The 14,601-nt window shown below is 39.9% G+C and overlaps 1 protein-coding gene and 1 non-coding gene across 3 annotated transcripts in view; both read right to left on the bottom strand.

The window, feature by feature from the left end:
- Rnf24 (ring finger protein 24) overlaps nt 1-14,601 on the bottom strand; it is a 51,733-nt gene that overhangs the window by 25,116 nt on the left and 12,016 nt on the right. The window lies entirely within an intron of this gene.
- Nucleotides 307-413, bottom strand: LOC126496854 (U6 spliceosomal RNA). Its single transcript, XR_007590461.1, has one exon. It is a non-coding gene; the product is annotated as a U6 spliceosomal RNA (small nuclear RNA).

The following is a 14,601-nucleotide window of genomic DNA, read 5'->3' as shown; positions in this document are numbered from 1 at the left end:
CACTGACTGGTTTTTCTTTGTATTTTCACCATATTACAAGGCAGCAGGAAGGCCTTTATGAGATAAATTTGTTAATTTTGTGTGTGTGGTATATATGTGCACATTTTAAGTGTCTGTGTGTTCCTTAAATGTTCTTCACCTTATTTTATGAAACAGGCTCCCTCACTGGAGCTCAATGTTCAGCTAGATAGGGTGGCACAAGCTCCAGGAATATAGGTGTGTGTGCATGGATATGTGTGCAGAGGCCAGAGATCAATGATGTCTGGTGTCTTTCTATCAATCCATCTTATTTTTTATTTATTCTTAAAAAATATGGAATGATCCACAAATTTCCAGCTCATCTTTACACAGAAACCATGCTAATCTTCTCTGTATTGCTCCAATTTTAGTACATATGCTGCTGAAGTGAGCACTCAATCTTCATTTTTAAGATTTCCTTGCTGCGTGTGTGCATGAGGTATAAGCGGAAGAGGGCCAGTAGTGCTGTGCATGTGAAGTCAGAGCACTCTGGAATCAGTTCTCTGCACCCACCATCTGGGTCAGGGACAGAACTCAGGGCCACCAAGCTTGCACACCTTTGCCTGCTGAGCCATCTTACTAGCTCTCTTCACCTTATTTTTGAAGCAAGGTCTCTCACTGAATCTGAGCTCACCAATTTGACTAAATGGTGTCTTAGCTTTTTTTTTTTTTTCTATTGCTGTGACAAGACACTATGACCACGGCAACTTATAAAACATTTAATCTGGAGGCTCACAGTTCCAGAGGATTAGAGTCTATGACCATCATGGCAGGGAACATGGCAGCAGGTAGGCAGGAATGGCACTAGAGAAGTCATTGAGAGCTTACATCTAACAAACAAGCATAAGGAAGAGAGAACTAACTGGTAATGTTGTTGGCTTTTGAATTACAATACAGCCAAGGCTACATAGAGACCCTGTCTTAAAAAAAAAAAAAAACCCAACCAACTAACCCTAATGCATAGGTCCTTCAATAAGGTCACACTTCCTAATCCTTCCAACAGTTCCACCAACTGGGGACCAAACATGAATCTATGGGAGCCACTCTCATTTAAACCACTATACATGGTTAGCCAAGAAAGTCTCTGCTTCCTTCACCTTCTCAGTGCTAAATTGAGGGCACACACTAATACACTCAGCCTTCTATGTAGGTGCTGAGGACCCAAACTAAGGTCCACATGCTTGTGTGGCAAGCATTTTACTGGATGAAGCCATTATCAGCCCCTCTTTCAATTTTAATATTTTAAATTCTCCAGTCTGTGGGATTCTGTGATAGCAGCACAAATTGGGTTAAGATACACCTTTATACAAAACACATGTTATTCTTTTCATTTATCCTAGACTTATTCTATTCCTTAAGATAGATTTGCTTTTAGTTTTTTTGAGATTGGGTCTTATAACTCAGCCATGGCTGGCCTTGAACTTGTCACGTGGATCAGAGTGGCCTTGTATCATGGAAATCCACTTACCTCTGCCGCCCCTGAAGTGCTGGGATTAAAGGTGTTTGCCACCATGTCCAGATAAAAGATTTATAGTTTATTCAAACAAATTTATACTTTTCCAAGTTTATGTGTAGGTGTACACACACACACACACACAAAATTACATTTAATATTTTCTAAACTGGTTCTTTTGACATAGAAGGAAGCTATTTTTTTTAACCTACCCTAAAAGGTTAAAGACAGATGCAGCTACTGCTGCTATTTCATAAGTGTTAAAGCACTTGAACTTTACTCATCTTTAAGCTGTGAGTGCTTCAAGAGAAGCTAGTTTTAAAACACATATAAAAGCAATTGAACACAGAATTTAATGTGTGCTTTTTACTTATATGCTACTAAAAATAATTACAAAAACATGCCAACAAGTAAAACTACTTTTAAGATGATCTGTAGTTCACGTTCCTGACAAGTAAGCCGGCAGTTGCTCCAGCCTCTGCAGTGTGAGCACATGCTTGGTGCTGGAGAGGATGCAATCTTTTGTATTCTAGCTTAACCAAAGGTGGTCTTAGTAATCAGTTAAAAGAAAAGAAAATCAGCCTAAAGACCTGTTTTATGTTGCTAGTGTAGGAACAATTGCAGAAGACATCATTCATTCTTGCTGACACCTGGTGAGGAGCCACAAGGCAGCTTCACTGGACAGGCCGGCATCTGGCCCCACTCCAATGACCCGAGTCTTCCAGAAACAGCTCTGGATCTGCCTTGACTACTACTGGGTCTACAGCCAACTCTACTACAACAGAGGCCAACAAAACACATGGATTGCCAATAGGCTTAGCATATTTCACTAGAGAATAGAAATTTACTTTGTGTTTTATTTTTGAGGCAGGGTCTTGCCTGGGCTGTTCTTGAACTTTAGATCTTGCTGAAATTACAGGCCTGTATGGCTCATGATATGCACAGCTGGAACTGGCTTGGACTACAAAGCCGGGAGGATATTGAGAAACTGAAAGACCTGATAGCACAGACTGCTTTGGTGAGACAATAAGGAACACATATGCTGGGTGGTTTTGTCAACTTGACATGAACCTAGACATATCTGGAAAGAGAGACTCTTTTTTTATTATTTATTTTTTTAAGATTTATTTATTTTTATTATGTATACAATATTCTGCCTCCATGTATGCCTGCATGCCAGAATAGGGCGTCAGATCTCATTTCAGATGGTTGTGAGGCACCATGTGGTTGCTGGGAACTGAACTCAGGACCTCTGGAAGAGCAGCCTGTGCTCTCAACCACTGAGCCATCTCTCCAGCCCCAAGAGAGACTCTTAATTGAAAAAAAAAAATGCCTCCATAACATTGGCCTGTAGGCAAGTCTGTGAGGGCATTTTCTTGAGTAATAATTGATATGGGAGGGATCAGCCCATTGTTGGCAGTACCGCTCCTGGGCAGGTAGTACTGGGTTGTATAAGAAAGCAGGCCGAGCAAGCCAGTAAGCAGCACCCCTCCATGGTCTCTGCTTCAGGTCCTGCCTCTCAGGTTCCTTCCTTGTATTCATATCCTGACTTCCCTGGATGATGGATTACAAGCTGTAAGAAATAAACCCTTTCCTTCCCACATTGCTTTAAATCATGATGCTTATCACAGCTATAGAAATCTTAAGGCAATCACTTTCCTGTTGTCTTAAGATTTCTATATATATATATATATATATATATTCTTTTATATCATGAAATTGGTATGTTAAAATTTCTCTAGTGAACCTTTTCTACACTGTTTGAGTTGATTTGAGGTCATTCTAATTTTTTTATTCTTTCTGGTGAAGAAGCTGACTTAACCGCTTAGTAGTGCAGGCCTCTGCAATCCCAGCACATCAGTGGGGCTGGGGCAGGACAGTCGTGAGACCCAGGCCAGCATGGGCAACCCAGTGAGACCGAGTCTCAAAACGTAAAAAAAAAGAACTATGGAACATAATTTAGTAGTAGAATGCTGTGCAAAGCTCTAGGGTCAACTTCCAGTATTGAAAACCAGCCAACAACAAATGATGAATTATCTGGGTGCTCTGTCTTCAAGTGCCAAATCTGGGGTGCGGTGGGGAGCAAAAAAGCCCTGCCACAGACTAAATCTACAGGCAGAGGACTTTTCTCTGCAGGAACTCTGTAACCTCCCTCTGCTTGCATTCCCATCCCATTCTCACTGTTTAGGGAATTGGAGGAACAACAACCTACACAATTGCAATGCTATTTTCTAGTTATTTGTCTCATGCCTATTTCAATGCAGATCTTTCCATTTTACTTCATTCCTAAATCACATTATTTTGATTCTACTTTTATTCATTAAAAAGATGCTGTTGAGTGGGCTGGTGGAATGGTTCAGTGGGTCAGGTTGCTTACTGCCAAGTCTGGGCTCGATCCCTGGAACCCATATGATGGAAAAGAGAAAACTGACTTGTAAATTGTTCTCTGCCACATACACACAAATAAGTAAGTAAAAAAAAACTTATAAAAGCTTTATTTCTTTATTTGTACCTTGTTTTTAAGAAAATTAAAAATTCTAAACAGAGCTTGCTGTGGGGCAAAAGGTTTTAGTCCTAGTAGTTAGAGACAGGTGGATCTCTACAAGTGCAGGCCAGTCAGTGCTATACAGTAAGAACCTGTTAGAAAGAGAAGGAAGGAAGGAAGGAAGGAAGGAAGGAAGGAAGGAAGGAAGGAAGGAAGGAAGAAAGGAAGAAAGGAAGGAAAGGAAAGATTGATCTGGGGTTGAAGAGATGGCTCAGCAGTTAAGCTCATGGGTTGCTATTCTAGAGGACTGGGGTTCAATTCCCAGCACCAACTCACAACTGTCTATAACATCAGTTCTAGGAGATCTGACACTCACACACAGATGTATATGCAGATAAAACACCAATGCAATAAATCATTTTAAAAAATCTAAATAGTTCCTCTAATAGTCTTTATCCTCCCCTGCTCTATAGATGGAGATGCTGAGCCCTTTGCTGTTGGATTTTTCTTTCAGCTGCCACTGATCCCTACGGGTGTGTATCCAGCACTCCCCTTGGCTGGTATTGCTCAAGTAATCGGGCCTGAGCTGCTGCCTTTAATTTGTGTACCGTAATTGGAGCATGAGTGTTTGCTATTCTGATGGGTCCTTTGCTCTGCCCTATTCCAAGTTTCAGTTATTCTTCTTCTGTGGTTTTGTTTTCGAGATAAGAGTTTCTCTGTGTAGCCCTGGATGTCCTGGAACGTCACCTGTAGAGCAGTATGGCTTTGAACGCAGACCCTCCAGGTCACCACAGCCCAGCAGAAGTGTCAGTTGTTCTATGTGTCAGTTTCATAAAGATCCACCTCCATCTTTTTACATACTGAAGTCTCCATTAAAATTTTTAGGAATCTCATCAGACCTTTAAGAGACTTCACTATGATGATGAGGGATTCAAATTAGTCATCTCCTATTCTCTTCTGGTTTGTCGCAGGCACACAGTGCATACACTATATTACAAAGAATCTATTTATCAGCCTTTAATTAATGGATTCTATTTGATTCATGGTTTTACAACCAGCTTAGTGAAAGTTCTTTTCTGTTTGCTTAGGTTTTTTTTTTTCTTTTTGAGATAGGTTGTCCTCATATAAACCTCAGTCTTCAGTCTAACACTCTCTCAACTGAGTTATTTCACAACTAAACCTCAGTCTTAAAATCACAAGCTTCCTACCTCTTCCTGAGTGCTGAGGTGTACACTTCTATGGCTCTAAGCGCAGAATTTTAAAATTCCATCCATCCATCCATCCATCCATCCATCCATCCATTTTGAGACAGGTTCTCTCTATGTATCCCTGGCTGGTCTGAACTCAGATATATGGAAGAGGCTAGCCTTAGATGCACAGAGATCTGCTTCCCTCTGTTTACTGAGTGCTTGGGTCAAATGCATGTATACACATCTGATCTAAGTACAGAATTCTTAGATTGTTAAAAAGAACATATCCACCACCATCCTGTAACACTCAGACAGCACAGAATACAAACTGTAAAGGAGACTCTCAGTCAGTTCCAGAAAGGCACTGAAAAGAAGTAGGCAGAAAAGAGAAGGTCCCTTCTCAATCTGCAATAAACTAGGTATATTATCTGCCTAATATTAGAAAAAGCTGCTTTGTTCTCAAGAGAATAGTAGTACACCTTTCTCACAACAAAAGAAATCAAAATAATAATTATGTCAATAATAACTTTACTTTTGGTTTTTTGAGACAGTGGCTTTGGAGCCTGTCCTGGAACTAGCGCTTATAGACAAGACTGGTCTTGAACTCACAAAATAAATGTAATTAAAAAATTTGTAAGACTGCCACATTGTCAGTACAAAAGATACTTTCTGTTGGTTTTAATATAAATTTACATATATACTAGAATATAAAGACAGATCTAAAGCAAGTCTTCAGTATGAATTTGTTTGAAAACCATGTGATTGGTTTGATTTGGTGTGGGTAACCACAGCTGCTGTGGGTTGATGTGTGCTTGTCATGTCATGTCATATCCGGAAGCCACCATCTCACAGCTCTCTTCCTCATCCAACAGTTCTCATTCTTTCTGCTCCCTCCTCTGTAATGTTCCCTGAGGCTTGGACATTGGCGGGGATTGTGTGTGTGTGTGTGTGTGTGTGTGTGTGTGTGCTACACAGCTGACCACTCATCTTACTTATACTCAGCACGTTAAGCAGTTATGAGTCTCTGCATTAACCACTATCCACTACAAAAGGAAACTTTTCTGACTGAAGTTGAAAGCACCACAAATCTATATTTAGAAGGAAATCTAACAGCATGACTAACAAAACTGTAGGTTCCTCCAAGACCTATTTTCTCACTATTTGTCTCAGGATTTCTATTGCTGGGATAAAACATCATGACCAAAAGCAACTTGGGAAAAAAAAAGGATTTATTTCATCTTTCACTTCTCGGTAACATTCCACCACTGAGGGAAGTCAGGGCAAGAATTCAAGCAGGGTAGGAACCTGGAGGCCATGGAAGAGTGCTGGCTTATCGGCTCGTTCCTCATGGAATGCTCAGCCTGCTTACTTCTACCATCCAGGACCACCTGCCCAGGCTGGCATCACCCTCTTCAGATTGGGCCCATCCACACCCTATCATTAATCAAGAAAATGCTCCACAGGTTTGTCCAGTGGATAATTTGATGGGGGCATTTTCTCAGTTGAGGTTCCCTCTTCCCATATGACTCTAGCCTGTGTCAAGTTGACATAAAAACTAGCTAGCACACAGGTATGGATTTTTGACCAGTTTTATGGTACCAAGTATGAAATGCCTCCTGGGGAATAGGCCCCTAATCAGAAAGCAATTGGTTGCTCTCATGACCATTATGCTACCACTGCACTAGTAGGCACATCTTGCCAGGCAAATCAGTATTGTAGGATGCAAGATCCAGGGATAGGTAAGATGACTGATGCATTTCTTCCCCTAGCAGCCTGCCTAGCGCCTTCAGGTACAATGTAAGGTAACTATTTCATAGACTTTATGGATTCCACTGGTGTCTTGAGCTTTATATTTCATGGCTGAGGCTTTCATATCTGAAATTCTCTTTCTAGTGTCATGATTGTCAAAGTCCTAGACACTGGCTGTGTATACTTTGTGAAATCAGTGCCAGAGAGGCTCTAAAGACAGAAAAAGAGCCCTTCTTTAATTTTTAAAATTATTGTGTGTGCACTGGAGGGAATGATGCGTGTGGAGGTATATGTGTGCCACAGTGTGCACCTGGAGGTCAGGGGACAGTTTTGTGGAGTTAGTTCTCTCCTTCCACCTTAACATGGGTTCCAGGGATTGAAGTCAGGTGGCCAGGCTTACACAGCGAGTTTTTACTTTCTGAGCCTTCTCAAGGTCCCCGAGAGCCCTTCTCTAAGTAAAGAGAACTGACTGTGATAACCTGCACTTAAGACACCTGTCAATAAAACAAAACAAGCCAACAATTAGTCATAAGTTCCTAGAAAAGCACAGGTCACCAGATAGAAATCAATACAACTTTGTTTAATGGAACAGTCATGAAAGATTTAATTTGTTTTTAAATTAAAGGACTTGACTTTGTTCAGTCTCTAGACAAAATAAATTAATGATTTTATTAATAACTGAATTCAAGTATACAACGGATATTAAAATGCACTGGTTTTTCTCTCCATGTGAACTCCCTTTTTCTCATGGATGGCAGTAAAGTTGCTAAGTGATTTTAATTTAAATTCTGAATCCCCAGAAAAAGTGTAGTCTTTATATAATACTCAATTATTACATATTGAATACATATATATTCAAGCTGCTTTAGGAGAAGTGGTAAGATCCTCTATGAGGCTCACTAGGTTCTCTTATTTTAACACATCAAGTTCAGGACTTTACTGCTGAGTCTCCTTTCTGGTGTTTAGACAGGGCTTTTTAAACATGCTAAATGCATTCTGCCACTGAGTTGTAATCCCAGCCTCACTGGTGGGCTCTCAATTCCTAGGAAAGATACGAGTTTTTCAGAATCCATACAGAACCTGAGAATCACTGAAGAGGAAAAGTGCTAGAAGAAAAAAAAGCATATTTACTAACAGTAACATAAAGTTTAATAACCTATAGCCACATTTAGAATGGTATGAAACAAACAAAAATTTGAAGAGTCTGTCACTGTACAGACTTTAAATAGACAGAAAACAATGTAACCAATGTTTTAGAAATTCATTGTCAGAATAAGGTAAATCAGAGTAAGCTTCATGGGAACACTCAGAATCCAAACAAGAGTCACAACAGCAACATGCATTAACCTCCCAGGCTCCTGCTTTACCGTCCCTCCTACCAGGACGGTAGGTAGCCTCAAGGAAGTCTCCATTTTCTGCCCACAGAAGAGGACAGCTACAACATCTACCCCAAGGGGTGAGTCTCATAAACAGCAAGCATTCATCATTGCATCAAGGTTAGTTTTGGTTTAAGTGCATGGTTGGCTTTTGGGGCAGTGCAGTTAAATGTAAAAATTTCAAGTTAGCAATCATCTTGGCTTATGCCACATCTTCCTGGCCCACTTTGGGTTACAAATATACTCCTTTCTAGAGCGATTGGCTTACAGTATGGGATTCTGAGGAACAGACATTAATTGAACATTTTTTTTCCCAACAAATTCTAGATAACTGATATAAACTAAAAACATGCCTGTTTTTGAACCTTAATTCGTTGAAGGAAAATTGATGAACTGAAACAGCCATCTAAGAGGCTCATGACTAACTCAGCAATCCCTAAATGTCTCTCTCTAAATCCAAAATATGAAGGCTACTTGTTTGTTGTTATTTGTTTTTGTTGAGACAGAGTTTCTTTGTGTAGCTCTAGCTGTCCTGGAACTCACTCTATAGACCAGGCTGGCCTTGAACTGGAGGATCCAGATGCTTCTGCCTCCTGAGTGCTAGAACTTAAAGGCATGAGCCACAACCACCTGGCTGAGGCTGCTTCTTATTGTACTTTGACACTTGGTGATAATTACCTCAAGTTTCTAGATAGTAAATCCTAAGTATGGCACCCAACATATTTTTGTCTTCTAGAATCACTTTGTTCTTTTACAAAAGATCTAAGAAAATTTTGTGTGGTGCTGAGGACTGAACTCCGGATCTCTTACAGGCCAGGTAGGCACTGTACTGAGCCACAAACCCAGCCTAGCTGTATGCTTAAGACAGTTTCAGGAGAGTACGGAATTCCTGGGATAATGGGGGTAGGGATGAAATGTGTTTCTTCTGTGGGTGAGTCTGGTTCTGCTTTTATATTTTAAAACATCCTGAGAAGGTGATAATCATTCCAGAATGATGAACAATCTCTCTCGAAACAGCTTTTTAAAGAGTCAAGTCTTGCAATGTCATTAGTTCTGGAAGCTTTCTTTTCTTTGTTTCTGGGCTGGGTCTGTTCCCTACTGATTATTTTCCTTAGGAGTTTCTGAGTTTTGTGGAATGTTCACACAACTTATTTCATAAGAGGCTGGCTCATAAATCACATCAGTTCTAGCAAATATCTTTCAGACTATCTCTTTACAATAACACAGCTACAGAAAAATGAATGATTTATTCTTTCTTTTTGTGTTTAATTTTTGAGACCAGGTCTTGTCATGTAGCTTTGAATAGCCTGGAACTTGGGATATAGATCAAACTGTCCTCAAACTTGCTATTCTCCTTCTTCAGTCTCACGAATGCTGAGACTACAGGGGCTAGATACCAGAATGACATATTCTTTTTGTTTTAAGATTTACTTTTATTACTTTTAATTATGTGTGTGTGTGCGTGTGTATACATGCACATACACAAGTGTAGGTGTCCATAGAGGCCAGGTACCCCTGGAGTTGGAGTTACAGGCAGTTGTAAACTGAACGACATACTAGGAATTCAGACTGGATGCTATGCAAGAACATTACTTACCCTTAGCCACTGAGCCCTTTCTCCAGCCCTGGTAATGATACATTAAGAGATATTTTTATAAAGTTGGGAAATTTATTTAGGAAATTAGTATGAGCTAACAGAAACATAGAATCCTTCTTTAGAGGAAGAGATATAGTGAAGAATGTCCTTGCTTTTCTCTTATGATTAACAAGATAGTGGCATGGGGCTGGAGATATGGCTTAGCAGTTAAGAGCACTTAAGTCCAGAAGACTTAAGTTCAAGTCCTAGCATCTACACACAGTTCACAAGCATCTCTAACTCTAGATTCAAGGAATCAGAGACCCTCGTTCTGGCCTCCGCAGGCACAGGCACATATGTGGCACAGAGACATATATGTAGGCAAAACAGTCATACACATAAAATATATAAAATAAAATCCTTAAAAATAATTTAACAAAGCCAGGCGGTGGTGGCGCACGCCTTTAATCCCAGCACTCGTGAGGCAGAGACAGGCGGATCTCTGTGAGTTTGAGACCAGCCTGGTCTACAAGAGCTAGTTCCAGGACAGGCTCTAAAGCTACAGAGAAACCCTGTCTTGAAAAACAAAAACAAAAAAAAAATTTAACAAAAAGAGATTGTGGCAGAGAATGGTGGTTTGTCCGCCTCTCCTGCCTCCTGCCACGTCTGTCTTCCTTTCCTTCATGTGATTAGATTTCTAGGTGGGTACATAACTACACTTCCCAACTCTCCTTGCAGTTACACTTGTCCACATCTTCATTACGACACATGCAATGGATGCACATGAAATCATGCTCATCAAAGCACTGACAACTGTCTTCTACTTTATGCTTCATTCTTTTCTTTCCCCTGTGTTCTCTAGTGGGAATGCCAGGCCACCAATCTACTCAAGAAGGGCTGGAGATACAGTTCACTGGCCCAGTGCCTGCCCAGCATACACAAGTTCTGGGTTCCATTCATAGCATGACAAATATAGGAAGAGGATGAGGTCACCTACAACTTGAAGGTGGAATGGCAAGAAAGAAATGGGGATGTTTAGTATTAAGGTCCCTTGCTCCATCATTCTTCATACTAGACATGTGGCGTACTAGACATTCATAAAGAAATAATTTTAAAATTTATTTAATATTAATAAATTCAATATTTTCTAGCACTTGTTTTATGATAGCTGATCCCTAATCATACTATTTTAAAATTATTTTGTATTCACAGACATTCAGAAAGCCAGATCACAGATCCTAACTCTAGTTCAGAAACACACACTTTTTCCTAGCCCCATATTCTGACACATTATATAACTAATTAGAGCACAGAGAACTTGACATTACAATGTGTTCATAACACAACAGTGGAGGTAGTGTGGAACCAACAGCAATATATTTACTAATTACCTAACTAACATTATCTGACATATATATATCCTGATCCCAAAATCATGTCTATGCTGCAGGTTGGCTATCACTTTACTAAAGTATAAAGTCATTTGTATTTCTATATATTGACTACACATAGCTAAAGCTGACGTTATTCAATTTTTACAGTACCTATACTGTAACCAGTCACATGAGGACTTGTTTAGTGCTCAAAAAGTCTCAACTTTTGGAGCATTTCAGATTTTCAGATTAGGGATACTCAGTCTGTTACACACACTATAGTTGGTTGTTCAAAATAAAACATTTAAGTTTTCATCTCATAAAACTCAATAATTAAAATGTAGTGTGTAAGCCTAGAAATTATATCAATAATGTTTAAGTTCTGCAGAACAATGAAGAGGAAAAGCAGTTACAGAGGAGGGAAACAACAAATAAAAGCTACAGTGGTGCAGCAGTTTAGATACAATGACCCAGAGTCTCAATCATTGCCCTGTACATGGAAAGACAATCATGACATTATCCATGTATAAAGGGGGCTCAGAAGGAGCAATCTTTTCTCTTCCCTACCAGAACACCATTCTTTACTCCATCTATAGCAACTATTTAGAGAGCATTTCTCATCATTTGTGACAGAGTGAGGCATGGCACCAAGTCAGTTTTCTTTATTAACAAGTCATTCCATCTATTCCTCCTATAGGTCAGTGTGCTTCTGAGAATCTTAATATTTCAAAATGATAACCAAAATGAACTTTGAAAACATCATTGCTAAGTCACATGAACCAATTCCACATGGTTGCATAGTAATGACTCTCTGGAAGACTGAGACTAGACACAGAAGCCGTCGAGAGTAAGGAGTAGACAGTGATGGCTTCAGAAATAAGGCTCCTTTGTAGGACAATGATACTGTTTCCAAAGTATGGTGACGAATGCCCAACTCTAGGAACAAATTAAAATCCAATGGATGTACATCTAAAGATTTACTTATTTGTATATGTGTGCCTATGTGAGTTGGTCTATCACGTGTGGCAGGCTCCCACACAAATCGCAGGTCTTGAATGCCCTAGAACTATAGTTAAATATTGTTTGCTGCCTGAGGCAGGAGCTGGATACCTGATATGGGTCCTCTGCAGGAGCAGTAAAAACTTTTTTGGTTGTTTAAAATTTTTATTTTAGATTTCATTTTATCTTTGAGTGTTTTTGCTTGCATGTACATATGTGTACTACAAATGTGCCTGGTGCCTGCCGAAGTGAGAAGGCATCAGACCCCCTGCAACTGGTGTTATAGATGGTTGTGAGCCACCATGTGGCACTGGAAACTGACTGGGTCCTCTACAAAAGCAGCAGATGCTCTTAATGGCTAGGCCATCTTTCCAGCCTAGAACTGAATCATACATTTAAATAAATTGTGAATATGTAAATTTTGTCCAATAAAACTATGCAACCTCTGATCAGGCACATCTTGGCAGTCAGGAGGGCAAAGCTATCTGTTCTGTGTTCCCTCCTTCCAATGGACTAGCTCTTATAGAGCAACGGCAATTATTAGGACAGTACTTTATTAAAGCAACTAAATTACATTCATAGTAACTCAAGTATTTAATTGTAATTACTTCCATCTGAGGCTAAGAACACAGTTAATGAATAAGGCCAAAACCTGCTCAACTACCATATGCTATCCCCATATCACTCTGTTTTTTCTGTATTCAAAAAAAAATCAATGGAATTTATTGTGAAAAAGTGTATAAGTTTGATTTTTTAAGAGAGTTGGGAGTTAGCTAATAAAAGTCAAATGCAAGCTCTACTTGATTTCACTGCAATTATAGGAAATCAGCCTGTAGAAAGTATTGAAATGCCAAAGAAGTTCCTATTAAAGTTTTACAGGAACTTTTCAGACTGTATGAAATACGTCACAAAAAGAATATTAAGATGACAACTGGAAAATATTAAAATGTAACTTAGTGAATCATATAAAGAGATATTCATTTATATGTTCAGACTAGATGATGCCTGGTGTATAAAAGATGATAAACCCACATTGGAGCCCCGGACTGAAATCTCAAGGTCCAAATCAGGAGCAGAAGGAGAGAGAGAGCATGAGCAAGGAACTCAGGACCGTGAGGGGTGCACCCACACACTGAGACAATGGGGATGTTCTATCGGGAACCCACCAAGGCCAGCTGGCCTGGGTCTGAAAAAGCCTAGGATAAAACCGGACTCGCTGAACTTAGCAGACAATGAGGACTACTGAGAACTCAAGAACAATGGCAATGGGTTTTGATCCTACTGCACGTATTGGCTTTGTGGGAGCCTAGGCAGTTTGGATGCTCACCTTACTAGACTTGGATGGAGGTGGGTGGTCCTTGGACTTCCCACAGGTCAGGGAACCCTGATTGCTCTTTGGGCTGATGTGGGTGGGGGACTTGGTTGGGGGTGGGGGTGGGAAAGGGGTGGCGGCGGTGGGGAAGAGACAGAAATCTTAAATAAATAAATAAATAAATAAATAAATAAAACAAAAAATAAAAGATGATAAATGAGACATAAATAAAGATGGTAAACCCAAGTAGAATTTTTCAATGGAATAACGGGAATATTCTTTTTATATTAATTGATTAAAACTTATGAATTACATATTTATTTATTCTGTATGGGAGCGGGCATGTGTACACTGGAGAGAACTTATGAATTACATATTTATTTATTGTGTATGGGAAGGGGCATGTGTACACTGGAGAGAATGTCAAGGTCAGAGGAAACTTGAAGCAGTGGGGTCTCTCTTTTACCATGTGGGTTTCTGGGGATCAAAAGTGCTTATACCTAAGCCACCTCACTATCTTAAAAATACAAAAAATTACACTTGTTTGTTGTAAAATGTACCAGCTTTGTGAACGTCAAAGTGTTTAAGACTGCTAGGCACTGTGGTCTGCTGCTTTATAGGCCTCCCCACCATAAACAATAACAGTAGGACCTTGAATGGTGGTTCTACACCTTGTGGGCTCTCGTTGTACGAGACAAGAGGTTGCAAGGGCATGAGGCAACAAGGTGGTAACACAATTTCCTAGAAAGACTCTTTACAGAAAGGAAGTGATCTTAACTGAACACATGCAATAATAGTGAGCCCTCTGCAGGCACAATGACTCGCACACCGTGACTATTCTCAAGCAATTGTTGAACTCAGCAAGTAGAAAGTTCATTTTCTGCACTAAATCACTTTGGCTGAGATGAGGAATAAAGACACCTGTAATGCTTGGATCACCTGATTAAAAACAATTATGCTGATTTTATCTATGGGCTTCAGTGAGGGGATGTTTTGTTTTGTTTAACTGTGCTAGGGACTGACAAGGCCTCCTGCATGCTAAATAAATACTCTACTAATGGCCGGGCGAT

This window comes from Alexandromys fortis, unplaced genomic scaffold (genome assembly GCF_014885135.2).
Source record: "Alexandromys fortis isolate MF-2015 unplaced genomic scaffold, M_Fortis_MF-2015_v1.1 scaffold_6, whole genome shotgun sequence".
NCBI classification, from domain to species: Eukaryota; Metazoa; Chordata; class Mammalia; order Rodentia; family Cricetidae; genus Alexandromys; species Alexandromys fortis.
This window is presented reverse-complemented; position numbering and strand designations above follow the sequence as displayed.